Raw genomic sequence first — 27,129 nt, forward strand, 5'->3', positions numbered from 1 at the left:
TATATATATATATATATATATATATATATATATATGTATATATATATATATTGTGTATGTATTCAGTCTTCTTACAGCACACCTTATTCTTACAAAATAAACAAAACCAAAATAGGTATTTAAATAAAGTTCACTGTCTTTACGTTTTTAACAAAAGTCTGCTTCTCCTTGTGTGTCTCAGAGCTGTCTCTTTTCTCTCAAACACTGCTCACTGCAGTCTCTTCCTTTTCACTGGGGCAATCAGTTCATCCCCTTCAGCTGGGCATTGACTTTTGTCCTGATCATCCTCAGGACTATGGTTCTTGTAGTCCTTCCCTGGATGCCATGATGGGTTGTAGTCCTTGTTGCAGCCATGACATCACAATATACATATATTTCCATTCAGCTGACCTTTCAGGACCTGCTTTACTCTGTGTAGGTATTTGGCTGTGGCTGACTTCCTTGCAGCCTCCCCATGGTTCCCATTTGCCTGCGGGACCCCAAGATATTTGTAGCTGTCCTTAACATCTGCAATGCCGCCTTCTGGTAGTTCAACCCCATCGGTTCTGAATATCTTCCCTCTCTCTGACACCATCCCATCTAAATTTATCTAGTCCGAATGATATTTCAGAATCAGAATCAGAATCAGAATCGGTTTTATTGCCATGCAGGTTTTCACATACAAGGAATTTGGCTTGGTGTATTGGTGTATAACAAAGAATATAAAATATATAAAAATATAGAGTCATTAGAAGCATAAGTATAAAAGGGAAATACTATAAACAACTAGAAAATGCATTTCCTGCGTGTGGATGCTGAATGCTGAAATTAATTCAAGACCATGGCTGAAAATGCATGAAAGAAAATGCTGAAAGTGCAGAAATATCAAACAAATTGCCACAAACATCTGAAAATCCTCACAGAGCTGAACGTTTTGATTTTGAATGGTTTCTGTAGCTGAAAGTATGTAGAAGTAGTGATTAAACAACACATGGACAGGAGAAGTAGGAGAAGCAGTACTACTACAAGTAGTACAAGTAGGGGGCGGCAGTAGCTCCGTCCATAGGGACTTGGGTTGGGAACCGGAGGGTCGCCTGTTCAAGTCCCCGTCCGGACCAAAAATGTGGAGCGTGGACTGGTAGCTGGAGAGGTGCCAGTTCATCTCCTGGGCACTGCCGAGGTGCCCCTGAGCAAGGCACCGAACCCCCCAACCGCTCAGAGCGCCTGTCATGGGCAGCCCACTCTGACATCTTTCCACTTAGTGCATGTATAGGTCCAGTTTGTGCATGTGTGTGTTCGGACCTGTGTGTAATTGACAACAGAGTGAAAAATTGAATTTCCCCTCAGGGATTAATAAAGTATATAAAATTAAAAATTAAATTAGATGCAGAGTTAGCAGGAGTAGCAGTAGTTCAGACTTTAAATAGCATAAAAAGTAGAAAAAAATAAAGTATGAATGTCCTTAAAGGACTAAACGTTTTGACATTTGAATGATTTCTGTAGCTAAAGGTAGGCAGTTAATAATCAGAAAATGTACAGAAAAAATAGTAGCAGTAATACTTAATAGTAGTAGAATGCTGAAATTAAAGAAAAGTGCAGAAATATCAAACATATTGCCACAAACATCGGAAAATCCTTACAGAGCTGAACGTTTTGATGTTTGAATGGTTTCTGTAGCTGTAGGTATGTAGAAGTCGTGATCAATCAAAAGATGTGCTGCATACTACATGTACTACAGTTACTGAGCATTATGTGTGTATAATATTGTATGTATTTAGAATATGTTACAATATGTATTTGACATTCATAATCCTAAAAGTATCAACAGCAGTATTAGTAGTAAAGGCTGTAATAGCACATGACAGACAGCTAACACTGATATATAATGTTTACATGCTGTTTAACCCTCTAAGCGCCAAAGTCGCAATATTGCGACAAGCAGCATTGCTGAATAAAACAGACCATAGCTCTAAATATACTGCCAAATCTTGTTACTACTTTGTACCCCTAGGTGGCGAACATGTTCAGCTTCAATCCTGACATCATTTGTGGGTGTGTTTCTATTCAAAAAGTTTGAGAAAAAAGAGTTTGAAACATGGAGGGAAGGGTAGAGCACAGCGAGCGGAGTGAACACAGCAAGTGAATGGAGTCAGAGAGTGCGATGCGAAACATACAAAATGCCTGAAGGAATTTTCACTGTTGATGAAGTACTGAGTCAGTTACTTGCCGATTCTGATTCTGACGGGAAATGCCCTCTGATGACGATCGGTCGCCGAGTGACGAAAGTGACGGTGCGTCTTCGCGTCTGTGCATCGCATGCATGTATCTATAAAAACACTAGATGAATCGTCCAACGTAGCTGCCCATTGAAGTGATGTGCCTACACGGCCGCCATCTTGTGTCGGGGATTCCGGTCCTTCAGTGTATTATGCCCATGGTGATATTATGGGCATATCTCATGCCCCGTATGTCATAGACATATGAAATTTGGCACAGTGGCAGAGGGTAACCTAAACCTCCTAAAGATTGAAATTCCGAAATGGGCATATCTCATGCCCCGTATGTCATAGAGACATGCACTCTCAATGGATATGGACTAGTAGCTATAAAATGATTTTTTTCAAGCCAGGAGAGGATCTCAAGTAATTTTAAATCACAACTAATTTTCTTCCAACTCTAAAGCAATTACTGTGTGAACTTTTTGTTGTCAAATACATATTTTTGTTGCTTCAACATTTTAATCAAGTTCTCAACTCCCCTTTTGAGTGTCTCTAATTGCAAATAAATATGTATCAAAAGTTATTAAATGGTGTTCAAACTTGCCTGACAGTTCAAGGGATTGACCAGAAGAGCTTACCTTTACTGAAGTGGCTCAGATTCAAATCCGACTCATGGTGTCAGCTTATTTCATTACATACATGACAAATAATCCGACAAACATCTGACAGAAGGGTAAGGGTTTATACTGGGTTTTAAAGCATAAATGACACAAACATATGCAATCAATGTGGCCAACAAATATGTGTGTGTTGTGTGTAACCTAGAAAGAGTCTAATGGCTAGAATGAAAATTGACTGGTTTGTTTTTTTATGGCCCATATTTCCTGCAGCTTCGTAGGACATAATCTTTCAGTTGTCAGGACAGAAGAGATTTGATTGAGGCAGGAAAAGAAGTCTGGCTAGCAACAGCTCAGCCATTTATTTACAAGTCATAAAACACTAACAGGAACTGAAAAGGCGGAGTCCTTACAGCCGCCGAAACATTTCTCCAACCCAACAGTTTCTGAGGTGAATTATGTCCCTTTAGTGTCCATCATACTATTCCTATTTGGTATTTTAAAGCATTATCAATCCCATCTGAAATCTGTCCTGTCCCAAGTTCATCTACTCATTATAAATGAAAAGTGCTCCTACAAAAGTACTAATTTGAACGTTATCTCAAATATCTGTGACAGTGAAGTGCCCATATACATTACAGAACCAATACCATAAGATGCACCACCCACCACATTCCTAACAAAATAACTAATACACTACTCAGTTACAACAATGACATCAATTCACTAGTTCTTTGTTTTGGAAACAACTGTACCAGTGTAACTTTTGTTCAGTCTCCTTCAGTCTGCGTTGTATTGTGTTAAGTATGAACCGATACTCTTCAACTTTTGACCGTTTATTGCCTGAATACAGCATGAAAATCCACTGGTCAGTCATGTAGGCACAGCAACGTTAAGGCACAGCTCATGGGCACGATCCTCTCATACTGGCACTGTTTATTAATACATTATAATAAATACATACACAACAAAAAGATGTACCTGAATACAGCATGAAAATCCACCGGTCAGTCACGTAGGCACAGCAATGTTAAGGCACATCTCTATAGAAAAGTTAGCAAATGTTAGCTTAGTTTAGGAGCTAAGGAAGCTAACTACAGTATAAACACTGACAAAATATAGACAATTTGATACATTAAAGTGAGCACAATGCAGCCGCCACTCCCTGCAATACAGTCGGACACAATATCATGGTAGCTGCATTTCGACAGATTTAATGTAACGCTGTGCTTTGTATAACCTACCATGGGCACGATCCTCTTATACTGGCACTGTACCAACGTCACAGCCAGAATTTATGGACTGCGGAGAGGCCCACCAACCAATGGGAATTCACAATACAGGTACAAACTAAAATGTGATTGGGGACAAGTGGAATCCAAAACAAACAACAAAACTCTGTTACACCAGCAGTGCAGTGAACTCTAATTTTATAGATTTTGATATATTAGCTGGCTCTTGAACCAGTGAGGTGTTCATTGTATACTTTGCCGCTGAAACCTTCAACTGTTCCACATATAGACTGTATTGGCTGCTGCTGCTCAACACAAGGTCCAGTACTCAAGGTGAAACACTTTTCTTAAGAATGGAGACAACCGTTTTGAAATGAAGACCTGTTGCTTCAAATCTATTCAGCTCCGATGTCCTCAGGCAGGTAGGTGACAAGACAGGTCCCTGTCTGGGAAGGAGTTACAAAGCAGCGATTTTTACTGGCCTCCCGGACCCCAGTCGGACCCCTGGCTCCTGTTACAGTCTGCGGGAAGTGCCTGCGGGTTGCCTGGAAATGGACAAACAAAGCAAATGTTATCAAGCTAAATGCCCAATTCTTATTTACATTCTCTCAAACATGAGGAACTAACTGATACATGTAGTAGGCTAAATGATTAGAAACCCTCACCTCCCCAGCAAAGAACACTTTTCCCAGAACATCTTCAGCAATGATGTCATAAGCTTCCCCACTGCTCCTGTCTTCACAAAGCTGTAGGACATTCTGAGACCACAAGTCTTTCTCCAGCATGTGACAAAGTACTTCACTGGCTCAGGGACCTCCTATTGAAGAAAATGGAGACAAAATCAGGATAAAGAAAATCTTGTCATTTGAATCGTGCACAAATAAACAGGTGTATGATTCTTTATTTTTTTCTTACCTGCTCCTTGAAGAGCTCCATATCTCCCAAGGGCCTAGATTGACTATGGCAAGAGAATCTGCTCAGCTTCAGACCTGGTCCAGTGTGCTTCCACAAGCATGCTCCAGGTTGCTGAGGTGAAACTGAAGCACCTCCTCCAACTCACTGAACTGGATACCAGACTCCTGAAGGAAGTTCTTGTAGACCTCCTGGACCTTTTCTGAGGGAGGGAAATGTTTTCAATGAAAATTAAATATACTGTAGCACAGTATCCTTCTTTTCCTTACAGTATGTACACGTGTACTGTATTCTCTGTTGGATGAAGCAAGGAAGGCATCTGTAAGGAAAAGGACGGTTATGGTTACCCCCCAGAGGAGTGCCTTGGTTCTGAAACTTGTCCTTCCTCCACTCTGCCAACACATCCAAGATGACGTTGAAGTGGTAGTCCATGCGCTTGTCTATAGCTGGGTATGTGGCCCTGCCTCCCTCCTGGAACAGATCGCACCTCACCCCCAGTGTGTGCATTTTATAAATAGATAGATAGATAGATAGATAGCCGCCTTTACCACTTAGCACTGTGACAAAGGATTTAATATGAGTAGTGCATAATGCCCGTGGGCATGTGTATTTTGTATTTTGTGCTTGTCAGAATATTGGTGAATTGCGCTATGATCTAAAGCTAATGCAAAAGTGAGTACTGTATGGTGGTACTTTTTTGCATGGGCATTGTATGGTAGTTCATGGGCCTGCTACAGTTTGTAGTAAAATAGGTTTGAATAGGTTTGGTGGCAATCTGACAAACATTCAACAGACTCCTGCCAGGAGTTGAACCTGGAAGTTCCATCAAGTTGATGGATGTCTTACCATTACACCACAGGAGTTTTGTTTGCCTTTTTGCCGTTTTGGGGGCTTGTTTGTTTTACAAAAGTGGAGTATGGTGGTACTTTTAGATATAGTCATTGTAGTTGGATGTTAGATGTTCTCATTTGTTTGTGACATTCCCCCAGCATATACTCACAACATTAGCCTGAGGTTCAGTCCAGTCCAGTCCCGTCAACTCTTCTGCTCTTCTGGAGGCATTGGTGGTCCTCTTTACAGAACCATGCCATTAAAGCCAGAACTATAATTATAATATTATTACTTTCATTAATGTTGTTGTAAGCTACTGTCGTTACTAGGGTTGGGAATCTCTCTGTGATAGACGATTCGATACGTATCTAGATACACGGGTTACGATACGATTCAAACACGATATATTTTTAATACAGAACGATTCGATACGATTCGATACAGTGTAGGAACGATACGATTCGATACGATTCTATGGTTAACATTTGTTGATGTAGACATTAATCATACATTATAAAATAAAGAAGCCAATTCTATAAAAGTGACATTCTTACAGTATTTTCAAATTTGTAAAAGACCACATCCCCAAGCATTGTTGCTGTATGGCACTGGCAAAAGTAAAATAAAAAGTCAAACAACAACAAAATCACATGTCAAATGTATTTATTTTTAGACATGGACCAAAAAAAGTCTTGCTGAATGAATATCATTTTGTTGGATGGGATCAATATAAAAATGAGAAGAAGTTTTAAACTTTAAGTGAAGTGAACTTTAAGTAAAATTTAAGTGTTTTAAACCTACTTGTTGTGTTGTTTTTATGGTACTGTCTGTGTTTTTGTATGTATCTTATATGGACTTGAGTCTGGAATAAAGTTTATTATAACGCTGTACAATATAAACATAAAGCAGAATAAAATAATAACATGCAATGTAGGGGCAGAATCTGACATCTGTTATTAGTCGATATCATGGACTGTGATGACTAGCAGCTTATCACTGACAGCATGTCAGACTATTTCTCTGTGTTTGCTACACTCTGTGTTTGTCATTTATAAAAAGATAAATCACTTTTCTATAATACATCAATGATATTTCAATTGAATAAATTACTTATTGACTTATTCATACTTCAAAAACAGCACAAATAAGTGATTAACATAAGGGGGGATCAAAATAAAATAAATAAATAAAATAAAAATCAACCAGCCACCCTCCTCCCCTGACAAATAAAGAACAGTCCCTAAAAAGCGCTGAGGTTTGTGGAAATGTGAACTGCTTGTTTCTCCTCTGACACTTCACACACCTGTGTGCTGCCAGGGCTCGCCTGGTATTTCTGGGCAGTCATGACACCGACGAAGACTTCTTGGACCTGGAGCCGGGCTTGTCGGTCGCCGGTAAGCCGTTATCATGCACTGCCGTATTTGACAGGAATACGTATTTCTGTCTGTGTCTGTGACCCCGTGTTCAACCCACAACCGGCAGGATTCGCCTTTAGTTTCTGCTGCGGCTTGGCTGCTCCCTGGTTTATCCAACCAGCATTAGCTTCTGTTCCTCATCTCCACCGGTCAAGCTGGCGCTGATGTTTACATCCATTATCGTTGTCAGTAATGCCTGCTACAGAGCATCCCAGCTAACAAATTTTGGTTCCCTAAACGTTCTGGGAACGTTTGTTTTAAGTTGTAGGAACGTTTTTTGAACGTTGCAACACAACGTAATATACACGTATAAACGGCAAGTTTTCCTGACGTAACCAGAAGGTTATATTGATGTTCCCGGAACATTCTTGGAAGGTTAATTGAACGTTTAAAGAAGGTTACCAGAATGTTTCCCCTAAAACGTTCCTTCCAAGTTAAAACTGCAAGTTTTCCTGACATAACCAGGTTATTTTGATATTCCCGGAACGTTCTTGGAAGGTTTATTGAACGTTTAAAGAGGGTTACCAGAATGTTCTCCGTAAAACATTCCCTGCATGTTAAAACGGCAAGTTTTCCTGATGTAACCAGAAGGTTATATTGATGTTCCCGGAACGTTCTTGGAAGGTTAATTGAACGTTTAAAGAAGGTTACCAAAACGTCTCCCCTCAAACGTTCCTTCCAAGTTAAAACGGCAAGTTTTCCTGACGTAACCAGAAGGTTATTGTGATGTTCCCTGAACGTTCTTGGAACGTTAATTGAACGTTATAAGAAGGTTATCGAAATGTCTACCCTCAAACGTTCCTTCTAAGTTAAAACGGCAAGTTTTCCTGACGTTACCAGAAGGATATTTTGATGTTGCCTGAATGTTTTGGGAAGGTTAATTGAATGTTTTAAGAAGGTTACCAGAATGTTCTCCCTCAAATGTTCCTTCCAAGTTAAAACGGCAAGTTTTCCTAACATAACCAGAAGGTTATTTTGATGTTCCCAGAATGTTCTGGGAAAGTAAGTTGAATATTATAGGACGGTTGCCAAAATGTTTGAATGTTTTAAACACAATTATAAACAGAAAGTTTTCCTGACGTTCCCAAGGTTAATTGAACACTATAGGAAGGTTACCACAATGTTTTCAGTTTAATGTTCCCTTCATGAAAATTATAAAACAAATGTGATTCTGTTCCTACTCCTAGGAAATTAAAACACTCAGAGAATGTTCCTAAAAATTTTTAACAATACCATTTACATCAATACCAATACATTTAAAGTGTCACCATCACATACTCACTGAAAAACCAGAGAGAAAAAAATTCTGTCAACATTGACATTTGTCTGATTTATTGGAAACTACGAGAAAAAAAAAAAAAACACCAGGAGAGCAAACACGAACACTTTCTGCTAAGGAACATACAGGAACATATAGAAACTTACAGGAAGTAACATAGATGGAGGAACACTGCAACAGGAACATACAGAAACATACAGGAAGTAACATAGATGGAGGAACACTGCAACAGGAACATACAGAAACATATAGGAAGTAACATAGATGGAGGAACACAGCCCTAGTCCTGGCTTTCTGCTGTTTGGTCTGCTGCTTCACCCCACTGTAAAATAGAAAAAAAGTCATGTTAGATAATCTTTTATTGCAACACACGTCACACTATCATTCAAACAAACAAAAGTTTCTAAGACTTGGCTTTAAACAGCCAATGCAGGGTCTAAAATTATATTTTTGGCTCACCAGTCAAATGCCTGTGTAATGGCAATAATTCGTGGTGATCATATTTTTGGCTCACCAGTCAAATGCCTGTGTAATGGCAATAATTCGTGGTGATCATGAAAAACACAGAGAGCTGTCCTTTGGGCGTTTATTTTCTTTGAAATAAATTATCAAGCATTCAGACCCTGGAACCTCAGCTCCCGGCGAATGAGAGACAAATTGACATACAGAGTGGAAGTATTTATGCCAGAGAAACAGATAATGCCTTTGCGTACACAGAGAGAAACTACTTCACATATGCTGACCTTGTGGGCCAGATAAGGTTTAAGACATGGAGACAGACAGAAAAGGCCCAAACTACATGCAATATGAAATAGGAATAGACTAATAGTGAAAGATTGATATTACAGGAAAATTGACCTGACACCTAGTACATGAAAAATTATATCAACTAGGGGTGTAATGAATAACCGATTTGAATCGGAAAATCGGTTTTGATTTATAAGATGCGAGTGCATCGGTACACAGATTAATGAATCGGTCTCAATGTAGCTTGAACCGGCGGATGGCCCGATTGAAAAGTTATAAATCGGTTTAATGTTTCTGATGCAGCTGCTGAAAGCTGCATCTCCCTCTTTGACCGTCTCCTGCTCCCTCCCGTAACCCCTAAATTCCACCAGATTCGTGTGCAGCGGAGCTGATGCGTTTCAATTCTAATCAATGTTTGTGGTTCCACTGGCTCTGTCACAGCTGCGGCGCTCCAGAGCATCCGCAGCAGATATGCAGAGCTTCTATTTTTACGCCGGAGCACAACGCAGCAATTCAGCACAGAGCAGATCGTGCGGGACAGGAAGTCGTGCGCAGAAACAAAATAAAACATCCGGTTAATTTTAAGCGCAGTTGACTCTCTCCCGCTCCCTCAAATAAAACTCTCACGAGACTGTCGCAGTCAGTTAGCGCTGTGAGTTTGTACACAGATCTCTCTCTTTGTTGTTTCTTTGACTTTAATTTGTGCCAGCAAAACCTGAATATTGTTTATTTTTTCAGCCAGAAGGGCTTTGGAGAGCTCTTACATGTTGTTGTTACATGTTACACTAATAAACATGACAAAAGAAAAACAATGGACTGACAACATTCTCAGCCTGATGCTGGCATCTTCTCTTTGCTCTTTTCCACAGATTTGTATATTTGGATCTCTTCCTTCCTGAATCCATTCTAAAAATAAAGAGACATTTGTCAGAGCGACTGACCTGCTGGCTCATTCACTGTATCTCGCTGAAACAGGGAGGGGAGGGGCCTACTAAGGCTGGGGCCACACTAGAGAATTCTCAAATCTTAACCGATATTAAAAACGCAAGAGACCACAGACATGAAGATTATTTATTTCAACCCCTTTTAACCCTTTTAACGCAGTAAACTCACTATCCATGCGTCCCGGGGACGCACCTCATTTTTCCCATGAAAAAACAATACATTGTGTACAACAACGCGTGTTTAAAATCACAGTAACTAACAAAAGAAACCTTGTTGTCAGCAGACCAGACAAGTGCTGTTTCAACCCTCTGCGCATCTACCATGGCTGATGGCGTTCCGGCGCCGTGCCGGATCTCTGGCTCGCCGGCTGTGCCGATACGCCGGCTCACCGGAGGTCCTCCACAATAAGTGTTTAAATTTAAAAACTTTGAAAATTCCTATCAAACCAACCGTATGTGCTACAGTTTTGCAACTTTCACCAAAATATAGCCCCAATACTTTAGAAACTTTTGTACACTCAAACTCAGTACAAATTATGAAGTCCATCACTGTTTTTTTCAGAAACTGTAAAACGTATTAAACCTATCTCCTCCCACAATATTTGCTCAATTGACACCAAACTTGCTACAGAGCATCTTCAGACTGCCCTCCACAAACAATCCAGACAGATTTTTGATTTATCGAAAATTGAGCCTACAGTGCATCAAAATGTTTGACTGTAAACAGTATTGTAAACATATACTTGCAAATTCTTGCGAAAAACATTTTCAATGTTCATGTAAAAAAATGACAAAATTTTAGAGTCATGGTAGATGATGTATGGAAAATATCAGAATTCTATCTCAAAAACTGAATTTTTTACAGCATTTTGAATTTCACTCTCATGCGAACAACTGGAGTGAATGTAAGAATGGTATTTTTAAACATCAGATTTTCTCTTATGAAGCAAAACACTTATCGTTAAAAACAAATCACCAACATTTCCATGCTGTCAAGATGCAATTTATGTATTATCAGATTTTTGTTTTGATAACAGAATTTATGACATTTTGACAATTTTTGAAATCTGCCTTGACAACTGCTGCCTGGTTGGTGACTACCTGAGTCCATTTTTCAGGCCACACACTAGGAGCCACTTCCAGCCAATTAGCTCAATGAGTTTAGAGGTTGTGAGTTCAAGCCCCAGCTATGGTAGTCAATTCAAAAATGGTATTTTTAAACATCAGTTTTTCACTTATGGGGCCAATAAATCATTGTTAAAACAAATTACCAACATCTCCATGCTGTCTAGATGCAATTGTGTATTTTTGTCTTAATAACTGAATTTTAGACAGCCGTTTGAAATCTGCCTTTACACACTAACAGCTGCTGTCTTGCACACAGGCGACTGGCTTAGTCAATTTTTGAAGCTACATGTGACATTTCCACTTGCCAATTAGCTCAGTGAGATAGGGACTGCTTCTTGGTGTTGAGGATTGTGAGTTCAAGCCTTTGCTCGTTCAACATTTCCATGTGAGAAATCTACCCAAACTTTTCACAAAGGTCCAGTCCCATGCCAGATGTCCTCAACTGAAAACACAAGATAATAGTCCTGATGGCGGCACTACAGCAAGCCTCTAAATTTCAAAACTTTGAAAATTCATAACAAATCAACCATTTGTGCCACAGCTTTGGAACTTTCACTTTCAAATTGCCTAATTTTGCCTAAAATTGCCCGGCCCTGACATTGCTGCGCAGCAGCTATAATTTATTTTGGTACTACAGACACCATTTTGTTTTCATTTGAATTTTAGTAATTTATTTTGGTGCTATTTATGTTGCTACAAAAATGCCATTTTATTTGAATTTTGTATGTCATGCCACTGTGACAGTTGTTTTGCAATAACCTTTTCAGATTTGGAATTTTATTTGTTTAATTTCATTTTGAACATACATGAATATATCTGTTAATTATAACCATATCATACCATACCACTATCAAAGGAGTTTAACACTACAATTTAAGAAATAGAAGAATATAAGAAATAGAAAGAAATACATTTTTTTAATTGGGGACCCATTAAATTTCCCAGGGACCCAATCAACATCACTGCTATTTTATTGCTTTTGTTACTGCAATATTTCAGAATCATATTTTTTCATCAGTCTGACACATTGGTCAGCGAGGGGGACAGCCAGCAATTAAAAACATATCTAGTTTTGGGCACAAATACACATAAAATACTTGCACTGTAGAGCCCTAAGAAGTCAATAGGATGGTGTCCGCAAATAGGATGGTGTCTGCAACATTAGAAAATTCTGCAGGGGTGTGCCATGAAAAGAGAGTATTGAGTGACACTTTTTTCTGTCGAAATAAAAAATATACTCACCACAGTGACCTTTCTCTCCAACTCTCCAATAGCCTGAAAGCAACTGAAAGAAAGAAAAAACTCATGTCATATTCTTTTTGTTTGTTTTTAAATCACTGACACATAATGAGCATGATAGCAAATATTGAGAAAGATAATATTAAATATTAAATATAAAAGGACTTACAGATCTTTGAATACAGACACTATATTGGGAAAATAGGGTCCAGGGTGCTAAAAACCATACTTTCCCTTTAAGGAATAAGCCTCTCTTTGCAACAATCATATTGAATTATCTGACAACTGACACCCTTGAAAAAGGTAGGCTCTCTTTTTCAAGACACCTTAAGCACTTTGCAATGGTCATCTCATTACGAACCAAAGCAAAGGTAGCTAGTGTGCACTGCAGCCCACAACACATCAGTTTGGGGTGACTGTGGCCCAGATGGTAACGCAGGTTAGCACCTTGCATGGCAGCTCCCACCATTGGTGTATGAGTGTGTGTGTGTGAATTGGTGAATGAGAGGCCATTGTAAAGTGCTTGAATGCCTCAGCTGGTGGAAAAAGCACTATGTAAGTGCAGTCCATTTACTATTTGGCCCATAGGAGTAACATGGGGGTTAAGTGTCATGCTCAAGGACACTGACATGTGGACAACAGAGCTGGGATTCGAACCACTAACCCCTTGGTTGATAAATGACCCGCTTTATGAGTCCGTGAGACAAAGCCAGATTTTTTCATGAATCTTGTTTTGTCGGATTAAGTTTTTTCTCTGCTGTTATAGCCTGGGGGTACCTCTGCAAAATACAGGAGGGTATTCAGTGATTACCCCTTGAGCATTTTCAGGTATTAACCACTGTTAAGAAATTAACCCCTTCATGCCCAGCTAAAAATGGTGCACAGAGAGCACACCCCTTGATGTGATTCGGATCCACACCAATAATTGGTTGAAGAATCCAAACCATAATTCCCCTTTTAAGGGGTTCTGCGTTGGCCCATGCTACACGCCTCCACCAAGTTTGAAGAAAAAAAAAAATATTTTTTTTTGTGTAATTCCAGAGGAATTAATCCAACAAAACAATGTTTATCCCCATGTCTTTGGTGAGGGATTTTTTTTTTCAAACTCCCTGTAAGTGACATCCAGAAAGAGCATAAGAATGAGGCTCGTTATTGTCTAATTCGAGGCACTTTGTCAAGGTGAACTTATTAGGTGATGGATCAGAAATGAAGATCAAGCTACTCAAAGCGGTCTTTGCTATTTTATCATTAAAAATCAAAGCGGCACAAGATTATATTTAGGAGCGAGTGTTAAGTGTTCCCAATGCAGTTGCTTTACGACACTGATGATCAATGAACAGTGTGCTCAAAACAACACTGATGTTGTGTTGAGAATATATAAACAGCATTAGAAATGTTCCGTGCACATATTCACTTCTCAGTAATTGATTAAATGATCTAAGCCACAACGGTGTCAGTTTGTTATTAACTTGGATTTTTAGATATAGACAGAAGATGGGGGAAACAATATAGGAAATGAAATGATGATGTTTATGGAATGTTTATTTGGAGATGGGTAAGTTTATGATGTTATTTACGCTTCAGACTCCGCCATGTTGGACAGCCAGCGCAGTTGTTTCTGCCGTTGCCATGACAACGCGCATCCATGAACCTGTCACCTGTTAACCCGAAACACCGGTCGGTCACGGCTTTTCACATGTCCGAAAACGTCGCTGCAGATTTACAAACAGGCATTATTTGGATAAGCTAACCGCATATGGGGAATCTACATGGTTGCTTTCTCGCCTGAAAAAATGTTAAATCTTAATAATGTGACTCAACAGTCCCACTGTGAAAATTGCAGCTGCTTGTGAGTCTGCTAGTCTCCACTCTGTTCTCCTACAGAAAAACGCCGTTTTTTCATTTTCGGGTTTCCGTTTTGGTTTCAAGACGGAAAAACGGACCCAGCGTTATGACGGCATATCTACGTTGCTAACGCATGCATGGCACTGTGTTATAGTATGTGTTGTTCTATGTCTGTGTACATATAGCATAAGAAATCATACTCCCTGTGCCATAAAATGCATTACGAATCGTCATGACGTTAGCCAACATGCGAGCCTCCTAGCGGAAACGGAAACACCGTTTGCGGGTAAAAAAAGAGTTTAGCCAATCACAGACCCCGCTGGTAGACGTTGGGATTATGGGTAATGTAGTACTTCTTCGTGACTACGTGAAAATTAATTGTTGTCAAACCTATATTTGGAAAAAAAAAAACCTCTAGATACGAGCGTCGATCGTCTGACAGTTGTTCTAACATAATTAGTGAGTCTACATTGGCAAGTTAGGACATTACATGTTAAACTCATTTGAGTCATAGCATGCTAGCTAACGGACGTTTAGCCACCTAGCCAAGAACGTCGCTAAAGGGAAAAAAGTAGTTGAACAAACTTTTAGGTTTACACAGTGCTTTTTTCAGTTCTGTAGTGTTGTTTGTTAGTCAGGACTTACCTTCGACACTGTTTGGCCCAACTCAAAACTCCTCTTCAACGGTTGAAATATTTTAGGCATTGATCCTGAGTGGCAACTCCAGAATGAATGAGTCATCGTCGGTTATCGCGAGATTACTTTCTCTCATTTCCATGACAACCCCCGCCACACACACGCGCACACACTGTTTATAAAAAAAAATGTACTGGCTATTTTAAAGAGCAGATAGGCTATCTACGGCTGTGGTTGAGTTTATTCAGGTTTTTCTTTTTTCTTTTTTCTTTTACCTCACATTATAGTGGCTTAAAGAGTAACTAAACCCTAAAACCATTTTTTTCAGCTGATAATCATTGTTTCTGGTTGTATAGTAGTGTTACTGACTCATCCTGCTCAAAATCTTGACAGTTTAGTGCAAACTGTTGAAAATCTACATTTTATTTTAAAAATGTGGTATGGAGTGCCCTCTACAGCTTGAAATCTGGTTACTACACTTGAATTTACATTACATTACATTGGAGGCGAATGATTCTTTTTCGAGGCGAATGACGTCACTAACCGTCCACACTAAAGCCTGCCCTCCTCCCTTTACTCCTCCCCTTACTATAAAACCATTCTGTCCGCAGAGAGAGCCGAGCCTCGGGGGGGTGTATGTGCGGCCGGGCCGCGAGGGAGGGAGGGGTGGATGGATGCGGTGGGCTGCTGCTCTGAGCCCAGGCTCCCAGAGAGGGAGAAATAGAACCGGCCGCCTTCCCTTCTGCCCATGTGACACAGTTAGGGGCGGTTTTCCAAGCCACCATCGGCACAATGAAAATAAGTCGAAGTGTGGAGCGGAGGAGAGGGACCTCTCTCCCCGCAGCGAGGGACAATCTTAACTCCGCCCCCTTCCTCAGCCGCTCGCCTGTCTCACCCCCCCCCCCCCCCCCTCCTTCCCTCAGCTCCGCCTATCTTTTCTGAACTTTTTGAAATCAAGCTGTGGGCGGAGTAATGCCCAGAGAGGGGGGTTTAGTTCCCCTTTAAATACCAAAACATTTTGATGACACCTTAAGTGTCAATAATACAGCAGTATATAACAATATTATTTTACCTAAAACAATTAAATTTACAGCTCATTTCACAATAGGCTATGGCCTAGTTGGGACCCATCTAGTTCCCATATGTGCTGGCCAACTGGGATGCCCATCTCTCGCCCATGTATATTCTTCTGGGATGCCCACATGGGGCCCAACAACAACCCACTTAAAAGCCCACTCTGAGCCCATGCCCAGTTAAAGCCCATGTAACCCAAGTAAATCCCATGTGGGCCCCACTTGGACGTGTTGGCTGGGATGTATTTAATGAAATCACTGAACACTGCAATCTACAAACATACTATATATCCTACACAAGGACCCACCAGAAATCACACAGATGTGATTGCCAAAGAAGGCTGTGTTCCTCCATCACATTAGGAACCATTAGAGACCACTACACCCTGTAGTGACCACTGCACAGTGACCATTAGACTGGTATAGAAACACCTGTAGGAACCATTAGACTCCTGTAGGAATCATTAGTAGGGACCAGTTAAAGTCCTGTGTATTTGTGTAGGAAATAATAGAATCCCATTAGAACCCAAAAAGATTACCCAAATTTCAACCTAACAGGAACACCAAGGGGAACAGTATAGAAATTAATAATATATCAATAACAACAACAATTATTATTATTAGGGGGCGAAGTAGCCGGTTGATAGTGGAAAACAGCAATCTGGGTTGGTTTTGCTGGTTGCAAATGAGGGTGGAGTAGTGGTGAGTTTTGGCCTGGGAGAAAGCTTCTTTATAGGACCTCACATCCATAGGCCTCAAGGTGGACAGTGAGGCCAGATCTTTTAAAGAACCTCTCCAGTTAGTGCCAGTGGCCTTCAAGGGGTGGAGTTCAGTGGTGAACCAGGGGGAAGATGGGTATAGAAGACAGTCCTGATTTTGAGGGGGGCAAGAGAGTCAAGCCAGCAGGATAAGGCAGAGTGGCAGTGAGCAGCCAGCCCATCAAAAAGGGTGTTGGAATGAGCAGAGGCCAGGTGGGTTGTTATGAAATTGGTTAGGGCTGGTGTACTCACTGTCTTGATGTTCCTGTATGTGATGATCCATTTTGTGAGCTGCCAGGGCAGGGAGACAAGAACAGTGAAGAGGATTGCATGGTGGTCAGACAGAGCAAGGTCCAAGCACTGAAGATGGGATGGGATTGTGCCAATGGAGTTCACAAGGTCCAGTGTGTGGCCTTTGGTGTGGGTGCACCCTTTAACATGCTGTGTGATATTGAAGCAGTCCAGTAGGCTAGTGAAAGGAATTCAGTGGCGAACAAGCAGTTGGTATTGTCCACATGACCCCCAATAATCATTATGTCAACATTTTGGGAATGTTATGATAAAGAAAATAATTTTTTAAAAAGTCTTGATAGCAGACTGTTGCCATGTAACAGATCATTGCAAACAGTTCTGTGTCCATAAGAACAAATGCAATTATTTTCATTCAGAGCAGTAATAAACTTATTTTTAACTCAATAAAATCATATGAAAAATGTAATGAGCAGGATAATACAGTGAGTTGATTATTATTGCAGAAAACCTCTTCAAGGGGGATTTGTATCAGGATACTGATCATCCTGTCAGGATTTTTATCCTCAAGAATGACCACCTTGCTGTGCATTATCCATTACATGGTAACCTGTCCATTGAAGCTAAAACACAAAACATGACCAGAGGGCTGGCAAAAATATTGTTGTGTTGCCCCCATCCTCCCTCGTTCATTACAGCTGATGCATTGAGTAGAAGTTACATGTTGCCTGTAACTGTATACTGAATAGGTAACAATTCTCTTTTATTCCTTTTTCAATCAAACTGCTACATAGCCAGCAATGATGATGTGTGTGTAAGGTGGAGGGGCAGAGGAAGGGAGATTAAATTGCTTTGTAGCTCAACACAACAAACTATGTATTCTGATGGCAGTTTGTATGAAACATTTCCAGAATCTCAGTTCTGCAACGTAGCTGGATCAGTCGATCTCTGCCTCATCCCTTCCATTCCACCGATCAGTCGATCTCTGCCTCATCCCTTCCATTCCACCGGTGCTATTAAGATGGTTTCTAACTTCCATTGTGTGTGCATTGCTTCACCACAGCCTCCAATGAGTCTAATCTGATTCCTATCACAAAGCCAGCTCTTTTCACCAGTCTGTCAAGCTGTCGTTCATCTTTCTGTTTTATGTTGCCTTCCTAGCAGACGGCAGCATAGAACAGTACACTTGCCACTACAGATTGGTAAAAAGCATCTGCAGCATATTTTTGCAGATGTCTGGATCTGAGCCTCCATAAGAAAAAGAGCTGCTCTGTCCCTTTCTGTAGAGTGTATCTATGTTAGGGGACAAGTACAACTTGTTGTCCAGGTGAACTCCCAGATATTTGTAGGTTAGCATTACCTCAATGTCCACCCCACGAATGTTCACTGGCTGGTCCAGGAGCTTGGACTTTTGGAAATCCACTATCATTTCCTTTATCTTTGTGGTGTTCAGTTGGAGGCAATTGTATATATGATTAGTTTTTGGGTGACCCTGCAGTTTGTGTCATTTGGAGTTATTCTGTGTATGCCTGACCTCTCTTGGATGCCCATGATGAATTTCTCCTTACAGAGTCAATAAATATGAATCAATCAATCAATCAATCAATCAATGGGGATCTCAGGAGAACATTATAAAATTCACACACACAAATCATTTGTGCAACGTTTTTAGAACTATCCAGAATTCAACCAAATGGGAACCTCAGGGGAACATTATAAAATTACTCTCAAAAAACGTTACAAGCATCTGGTTATTAGAATGTTTTATGAATGTTACATCAAAAACCAAATATGTGTAGAACTTTCTTAGAATGTTGTGGGAAGGTTACCCAAAATGCAACCAAACAAGAACCTTAGGGGAACATTCTAAAAATTACTCCAAAAAAACGTTACAAGCATCTGGTTAGTAGGACGTTTGAAGAATGTTACATTAAAAACCAAATATTTGTGGAACTTTCTTAGAACATTGTGGGAAGGTTACCCAAAATGCAACCAAACGGGAACCTTAGGGGAACATTCTATAATCAAAAAAAACATTACAAGCATCTGATTATTAGAACGTTATAGGAATGTTACATTATTTGTAGAACTTTCTTAGAACATTGTGGGAAGGTTACCCAAAATGCGAACAAACGGGAACCTTAGGGGAATATTCTAAAAATTACTCCAAAAAAACGTTACAAGCATCTGATTATTAGAATGTTATAGGAATGTTACATTATTTGCAGAACTTTCGTAGAACATTGTGGGAAGGTTACCCAAAATGCAACCAAACAGGAACCTCAGGGGAACATTCTAAAAATTACTCCAAAAAAATGTTACAGGCATCTGGTTATTAGAACATTTTAGGAATGTTACATTATATGTAGAACTTTCTTAGAATGTTGTGGGAAGGTTACCCAAAATGCAACCAAACGAGAACCTTAGGGGAACATTCTAAAAATTACTCAAAAAAAAAAACGTTACAGGCATCTGGTTATTAGAAGGTTCTACGAATGTTACATCAAAAACCAAATATTTGTAGAACTTTCTTAGAACGTTGTGGGAAGGTAACCCAAAATGCAACCAAACTGGAACCTTAGAGGAACATTCTACAAATTACTCCAAAAAAATTACAAGCATTGGGTTATTAGAACGTTCTACGAATGTTACATCAAAAACCAAATATGTGTAGAACTTTCTTAGAACGTTGTGGGAAGGTTACCCAAAATGCAACCAAACGAGAACCTTAGGGGAACATTCTAAAAATTACTCCAAAAAAACGTTACAAGCATCTGATTATTAGAACGTTATAGGAATGTTACATTATATGTAGAACTTTCTTAGAATGTTGTGGGAAGCTTACCCAAAATGCAACCAAACGAGAACCTTAGGGGAACATTCTAAAAATTACTCCAAAAAAACGTTACAAGCATCTGATTATTAGAATGTTATAGGAATGTTACATTATCTGTAGAACTTTCTTAGAACGTTGTGGGAAGGTTACCCAAAATGCAACCAAACAGGAACCTTAGGGGAACATTCTACAAATTACTCCAAAAAAACATTACAAGCATCTGATTATTAGAACGTTATAGGAATGTTACATTATATGTAGAACTTTCTTAGAATGTTGTGGAAAGGTTAGCCAAAATGCAACCAAACGAGAACCTTAGGGGAACATTCTAAAAATTACTCCAAAAAACGTTACAGGCACCTGGTTATTAGAACATTCTACGAATGTTAAATCAAAAACCAAATATTTGCAGAACTTTCTTAGAACGTTGTGGGAAGGTTACCCAAAATGCAACCAAATGAGATCCTTAGGGGAACATTCTAAAAATCACTCAAAAAAAACGTTGTTTCATGTGGTTATTAGAACGTTATGGGAATGTTGTGTTAAACAAAAACATTTGTGCAACATTTCCAGAATGTTGTGGGAGGATTATCCAGAATTCAACCAAATGGGAACCTCAGGGGAACGTTATAAAATTACTCTCCAAAAACATTATAATCATCTGGTTATTATAACGTTTTAGGAATGTTACATTATTTGTAGAACTTTCTTGGAACGTTGTGGGAAGGTTACCCAAAATGCAACTAAATGGGAACATTCTAAAGGTTACTTTAAAAAATATGTTATTTCATCTGGTTATTAGAACGTTTTGTGAATGTTACATTATATGTAGAACTTTCTTAGAATGTTGTGGAAAGGTTACCCAAAATGCAACCAAACGAGAACCTTAGGGGAACATTCTAAAAATTACTCCAAAAAATGTTACAGGCATCTGGTTATTAGAACATTCTACGAATGTTACATCAAAAACCAAATATTTGCAGAACTTTCTTAGAATGTTGTGGGAAGGTTACCCAAAATGCAACCAAATGAGAACCTTAGGGGAACATTCTAAAAATTACTCCAAAAAAATGTTACAAGCATCTGGTTAGTAGAACTTTTTAAGAATGTTACATTAAAAACCAAATATTTGTAGAACTTTCTTAGAACGTTGTGGGAAGGTTACCCAAAATGCAACCAAACTGGACCCTTAGGGGAACATTCTAAAAATCACTCCAAAAAAAACGTTGTTTCATGTGGTTATTAGAACGTTATGGGAATGTTGTGTTAAACAAAAAAATTTGTGCAACATTTCCAGAATGTTGTGGGAGGGTTATCCAGAATTCAACCAAATGGGAACCTCAGGGGAACGTTATAAAATTACTCTCCAAAAACATTATAATCATCTGGTTATTATAACGTTTTAGGAATGTTATATTATTTGTAGAACTTTCTTGGAACGTTGTGAGAAGGTTACCCAAAATGCAACTAAATGGGAACATTGTAAAGGTTACTTTAAAAAATATGTTATTTCATCTGGTTATTAGAACGTTTTGTGAATGTTACATTAAACACAAACATTTATACAACGTTCTTAAAATGTTTTTTAGGGAACATTAAGTAGAAAACTTGTAGGGAACGTTCTGAGAATGTTACCGGAACGTTATGTGTTAGCTGGGATGCCGCCGGCTCTCACGTTGTTTTCAAGATGCAAACTGTTAAAGTCAGTCAACCGATTGCTAGTCTCGCGATACCCGAATCGATTGCTAGTCTCGCGATACCCGAATCCATGACTCTACAATCGATTCATCTAAGGATTCATGGCTATTTTGTATCGATTGAGGAGGCTGCTACCGACGTAGCCATATCTCTCACTTGTCAAACCGGATATCCGGTCGTATCGGTTAATCGTTCCCAACCCTAGTCATTACCGTCTATCCTGCATCTCTCTCTGTCTCTCTCTCTCTGATGCTGAGTTGTTCTGTACGACATCTATTGCACGTCTGTCCGTCCTGGAAGAGGGATCCCTCCTCAGTTGCTCTTCCTGAGGTTTTTTCCCCCCCATTAAAGGGGGGATGTCGTATGCTGTAAAGCCCTGTGAGGCAAATTGTGATTTGTGATATTGGGCTTTATAAATAAAACTGATTGATTGATTGATAAAGATGTTTTTAGTATCTAAAATGTACTGTAATACACATTCACATCAGTCATATGCATCTTGAAATTTCCTTGCCTAATGATACATACTCTTTGAAGATGAGGTGGGAAGCTGAAACTGATGGTATTACATCCTCCCTGAGCCAAACAGTCTGCCCGGTCCTATCCAAATCCTCGGGCCTAAAATGGTCACTACAGAGCATGGCCTTCTCAGATGCAACAAATCCCTCTCTCTTTAGGGCCAGCTGCCACTGCCTCGTCCTCTCTACATTTTTGGGAAACCATAAAAATGTGAGGAAGTGGCCATAAATATAAATAATTATCAAAATTATCCACCCTCCTGGGGCGTCGGTGGCTTAGTGGTAGAGCAGGCGCCCCATGTACAAGGCTGTTGCCGCAGCGGCCCGGGTTCGACTCCAGCCCGTGGCCCTTTGCTGCATGTTTCTCCCTCTTTCACACTTCACTATCCTATCAATTAAAGGCAAAAGATGCACATAAAAATATCTTAAAAAAAAAAATTGTCCACCCTTTATTCCCTTCTGACAGACTGGACCAAAAGTTGTAACATTCAAAGATTATCTAAGCAAATAGAAGCAACATGTTACTTGAAATATAATATTGCAGGTCCTTTTCCCACAGCACTGGCATAGCCAAGCTGGGGGGGAAAGAAATGATCTATAATGTCTTACCTGTGAAAGGTGATCCCACATTGTCTTGTTTTGCAGCTGCGCTCATTTGAGCAGCCAGAAGTCTGGCATCTTCGACCGAGCTTTTTCTATCGATATCGGACTCAAAACTCACTCAACTGCTGTGAACACAAAGCCAGTCATTTCAATGTATCTATGCACCATATTTTATATCTACATCAACATGAAATAAACTCACACTAAATGCTCAGTTAACTTGTCACAGTAGACTATGTTGTGGTGGAGGGTCGTGACTCGTGAGTTTTCAATATGGTAATTCGTGAGGACCACCTTTACCGCAATACAACCACCATGCACACAGGCAACCGGCTAATGAGAAGTCTCACAAACTCTTTGTTAGCCAGTTACAAAATATAACCATAGACACAATGAAAGTTATTTAGACAAAAGATTGGGTTGTAATAAAGTCGTCTGGACTTGGGAAAACCTATAATATAGCTATGTTTAAATCTGGATTGTGTTTCAGATGTATTCAACCTTAGCTAGCTGGATAGTAGCCAAACTGCCTGACTATTCGGTTTTATAGACAAATGAAAAGCAGCATTTTCGAAGGATCCACGTATTCAGTATCATAGCTAAAATGGTAACATTTGTAAGACACCAAACCATTTAGAAATTGATCAAAAAATCTACAAGTTATGAGTATTTTTGTGGCTGCATACTCACGGCGCAAGAATGATTGACTCCAGAATGACCCCGCCACAATATGGCTGCCAGTGAGCTATGCCTGCACGAAGCCTGATCCACCGCCATGTGCACCACGATGGTCCACACAAAGCAGCACATGACATCGATAATAACCAGACCTTACCTCACTGTGGTCGGGGTGGCAGAAATTAGACAAGGAGAGGACGTGTTGGAGGCAGCAGGGGTGGTAAAAGCAGGGCCGTAAACAGGTGGATTAGAGACTGTTGGCTATCGTGGAGACACGGATCTCACAAATGCTAAACCCACTGATTTCTTTATATATTATCTGACCCATATCACAAATGAAACCAACAGAAATGCTAATCAGTTATCTTATCCAGAGTACAGATAAAACCAAAATCCAGATTCAGTGACTGGTATGATGTTACTGTCCCTGAGATGAAAGCTTCATTGTCACTTCATTTGTGCATGAGGCTTGTAGAAAAGTCTGAGACTGAGGACAACTAGTAGTGATGCGTGGGCCGACCCATAACCCGCGGGTCTCGCGGGTTACCTGTGGGTTGGGTTGGGTCGGGTCAAGAAATGTTCACTTTATTGGCAGGGCGGGTGGGGAGGGTCATTAAAGATTAAATATGTCGGATATAGCCTACTTGTTAACAAAACTGTTGTAGGTTAGGTAAATGCATGTTACGTAACGTAACCTGCGACCTGACGTCACAAAAGTGCCAAGCAGCGGCCACAACAAACCAGAATCAATGAAGCGGTGAAGATGGAAGAAGAAGTGAGGGAAAGATTACGGTCGGGAGAATACAGAGTTAAAAGAAAAGAAGGCCAAGCTGCTAAATCTCATGTTTTGGGAAAATTTCTGTGAGGTAGTTAGTGCAGCAGACAACAGCAGCATTGGCTACGTGAAGTGCAATTCCTGTGATAAGCTATACAAGCATGAGAGCCACAAGACGGGTAAGTTAATAGCGGTGGGGCGGGGTGAGGTGGGTTGTGAAAACAGATGCGGTTGTGCAGGCGGGATGGAGCGGGTCAAATTATTTCATAAATGCGGGACCCGCAGGTTGGAAAAAACCCCGACCCGCGCATCACTAATGACTAGGCATTTTGAGGATGAGATAATGAAAAAAGAAAAAACAAATCAACTGTGTAAATATGTTCAAAATTCAGTTTTACTGAGAGTTATGTTATCAGATATGGCTGCCTCCTAGTGATGTCACAATATGCAAATTAGATGAGTGAATTTACCCCCATCAGATTCCTGTTCTTTTATTTTGAGGATGAGATGACAAAAACAACACAAAACAAATCTACTGTGTAAATATGTTCAAAGTTCTGTTTTACTGAGATTTATGAAATCCAATATGGCCACCGCCTAGTGATGCCACAATATGCAAATTAGATGAGTTAAGGTTCTCCCATCACAAACGTTGGGTCATAATGAATAGTTTTCTCATTTACAGTATGCCTTTATCTCTCACCACTTTCAAGCTACAGCCTTTTCAAATGTTGAAATGAAATTCAATATTTTCCCAAATAAACTCTGGCGCATGAAGTGTTAAAATGGAGATTCTGCCCATTCTGTCATGTCTGCATTCAAGATTTAGACACGCACACACCATCATGTTTCTGTGAGTTTGTGTGTCACAGCAGTTGCTATGGTGATTAACCAAGCGCACCTGGTGGAGGAGCAGAGAGAGACACACAAACAGAATACAGAGAAGAGAGCTGAATTAGTGGAGATCAAACTCCTCAAATTAGTTAGGGGCCGGGCAGCCATAAGCTGTCAGGACCCTATTGTTTTGCTGCATGTTCTTCGTGTTCTTCTTCCGAGGAAATCATACTTCCCATGCGCGGAAAATCACCAAACTTTGCACAAAGGTCCAGTCCCATGCCAGATTGCCTCAGCTGCAAAAACAGGCCAATAGTCCTGATGGTAGCGCTACAGCAAGCCTCTAAAGTTCAAAATTTTGAAAATTCACAACAAATCAACCATATGTGCTACAGATTTGCAACCAAAATGTAGCCCCAATACTGAAGAAACTTTTGTACATTTAAACCTATTGCAAATTATGAAGTCCATCAAACTTATTAAACCTATCTCCTCACACAATTTTTGCTCAATTGACACCAAACTTGCTACAGAGCATTCAGACTGTCCTACAGAAACGATCCACACAGATTTTTGATTTATCGAAAATTGAGCCTACAGTACATCAAAATGTTTGACTGTAAATGGTATTGTAAACATATACTTGCAAATTCTTGCTAAATACATTTTCAATGTTCATTAAAAAAAATGACAAAATTTTGGAGTCATGGTAGATGATGTTTGGAAAATATCAGAATTTTATCTCAAAAACTGAATTTTTTTTTTTTACAGCATTTTGAATTTCGCTCTCATAAGAACAATTGGAGTCAATTGCAAAAATTGAATTTTTAAACATCAGTTTTTCACTTATGGAGCCAATAAATCATTGTTAAAAACAAATTACCAACATTTCCATGCTGTCTAGATGCAATTTGTGTATTTTCGGATTTCTGTCTTAGTAACTGAATTTTTGACAGCCATTTCAAGTCTGCCTTTACACACTAACAGCTGCTGTCTTGCACACAGGTGACTGGCTTAGTCAATTTGTGAAGCTACATGTGACATTTCTGTTTGCCAATTAGCTCAGTGAGATAGAGGATGGTTCTTGGTGTTGAAGATTGTGAGTTCAAGCCTCAGCTCGTGCAACATTTCCATATGAGAAATCTGCCAAAACTTTTCATAAAGGTCCAGTCCCATGCCAGATGTCCTCAACTGGAAACACAAGACAATAGTCCTGATGGTGGCGCTACAGCAAGCCTCTAAATTTCAAAACTTTGAAAATTCATAACAAATCAACCATATGTGCTACAGCTTTGAAGCTTTCACTTTGAAAAACATGGCATGGATGGCTACTGTCTGGCACCCTGATGCTTGGCTTAGTCAATTTGTGAAGCCACACATGAGCTGTCACTTGCCAGTTAGCTCAGTGAGATAGAAGACGGACCTCTGTCTCAGAAGTTGTAAGTTCAAGCCTCGGCTAAGGCAGAACGGACATTCTAATGTGAAAGTCCTATGTTCAGGCATCATGCTATGTTGATTAGAGACAAACAAGGTTAAAATAATTATGATCCAGGCACTTTTGCGGAGAGACAAATACTCTTTATCAACACTTTTCCCTGTTATCCCTTGTCTCTTTTCCCTTTTTATTTGGCTTAGCTATTAGTCAATATGCAGTTTATCCAGTAGCTACTTTTACATTTTAAAAAATGTTTTCATCTTTGTCACCATGGATAATGTTTAGCTTCAAGTTAGATCAGGCCAGTTTGTTCATAATTGCTAGCAGTTAACCCTATGGGCCCTAGGCGTTTTTGGAGTATTTTTACTGCCTTTACTTTTAAGCTCATATCACATTATAAAGGCTACATACACATGCTATATCTTGTTTTTTTCAGGACAATGTGGGCTATCCAGATTTGCCATCATCCATGTCCTTCTATGTGCATGTATTTTATATTAATTTTTATATCAATGAAAAAAACAAATCTGTGTGACTAAATTCTTACATTTTTACATGTATCTCAGCATAGCAAGTTGGAAAATGACATATTCTGCCATATGTGAAGAGGGGAGACTCTCTGGAATCTGGCAATATAAGAACCATGATG

General features: G+C 39.7%; 1 protein-coding gene and 1 long non-coding RNA gene across 2 annotated transcripts in view; both read right to left on the reverse strand.

The window, feature by feature from the left end:
* The window catches only part of LOC126406450 (acyl-coenzyme A thioesterase 8-like), a 209,431-nt gene that overhangs the window by 83,784 nt on the left and 98,518 nt on the right, over nucleotides 1-27,129 (reverse strand). The gene's annotated exons all lie outside the window — the stretch shown is intronic.
* The window catches only part of LOC126406467 (uncharacterized), a 45,801-nt gene continuing 26,695 nt past the window's right edge, over nucleotides 8,024-27,129 (reverse strand). Inside the window, exons 2-3 of the long non-coding RNA XR_007571694.1 lie at nucleotides 12,546-12,588; nucleotides 8,024-8,806 (exon numbers count right to left, since the gene is read on the reverse strand). This is a non-coding gene — a long non-coding RNA (uncharacterized LOC126406467). The remainder of the gene's footprint in view (nucleotides 8,807-12,545; nucleotides 12,589-27,129) is intronic.

The sequence above is a fragment of the Epinephelus moara genome, chromosome 19 (assembly GCF_006386435.1).
Source record: "Epinephelus moara isolate mb chromosome 19, YSFRI_EMoa_1.0, whole genome shotgun sequence".
Lineage (NCBI taxonomy): Eukaryota > Metazoa > Chordata > Actinopteri > Perciformes > Serranidae > Epinephelus > Epinephelus moara.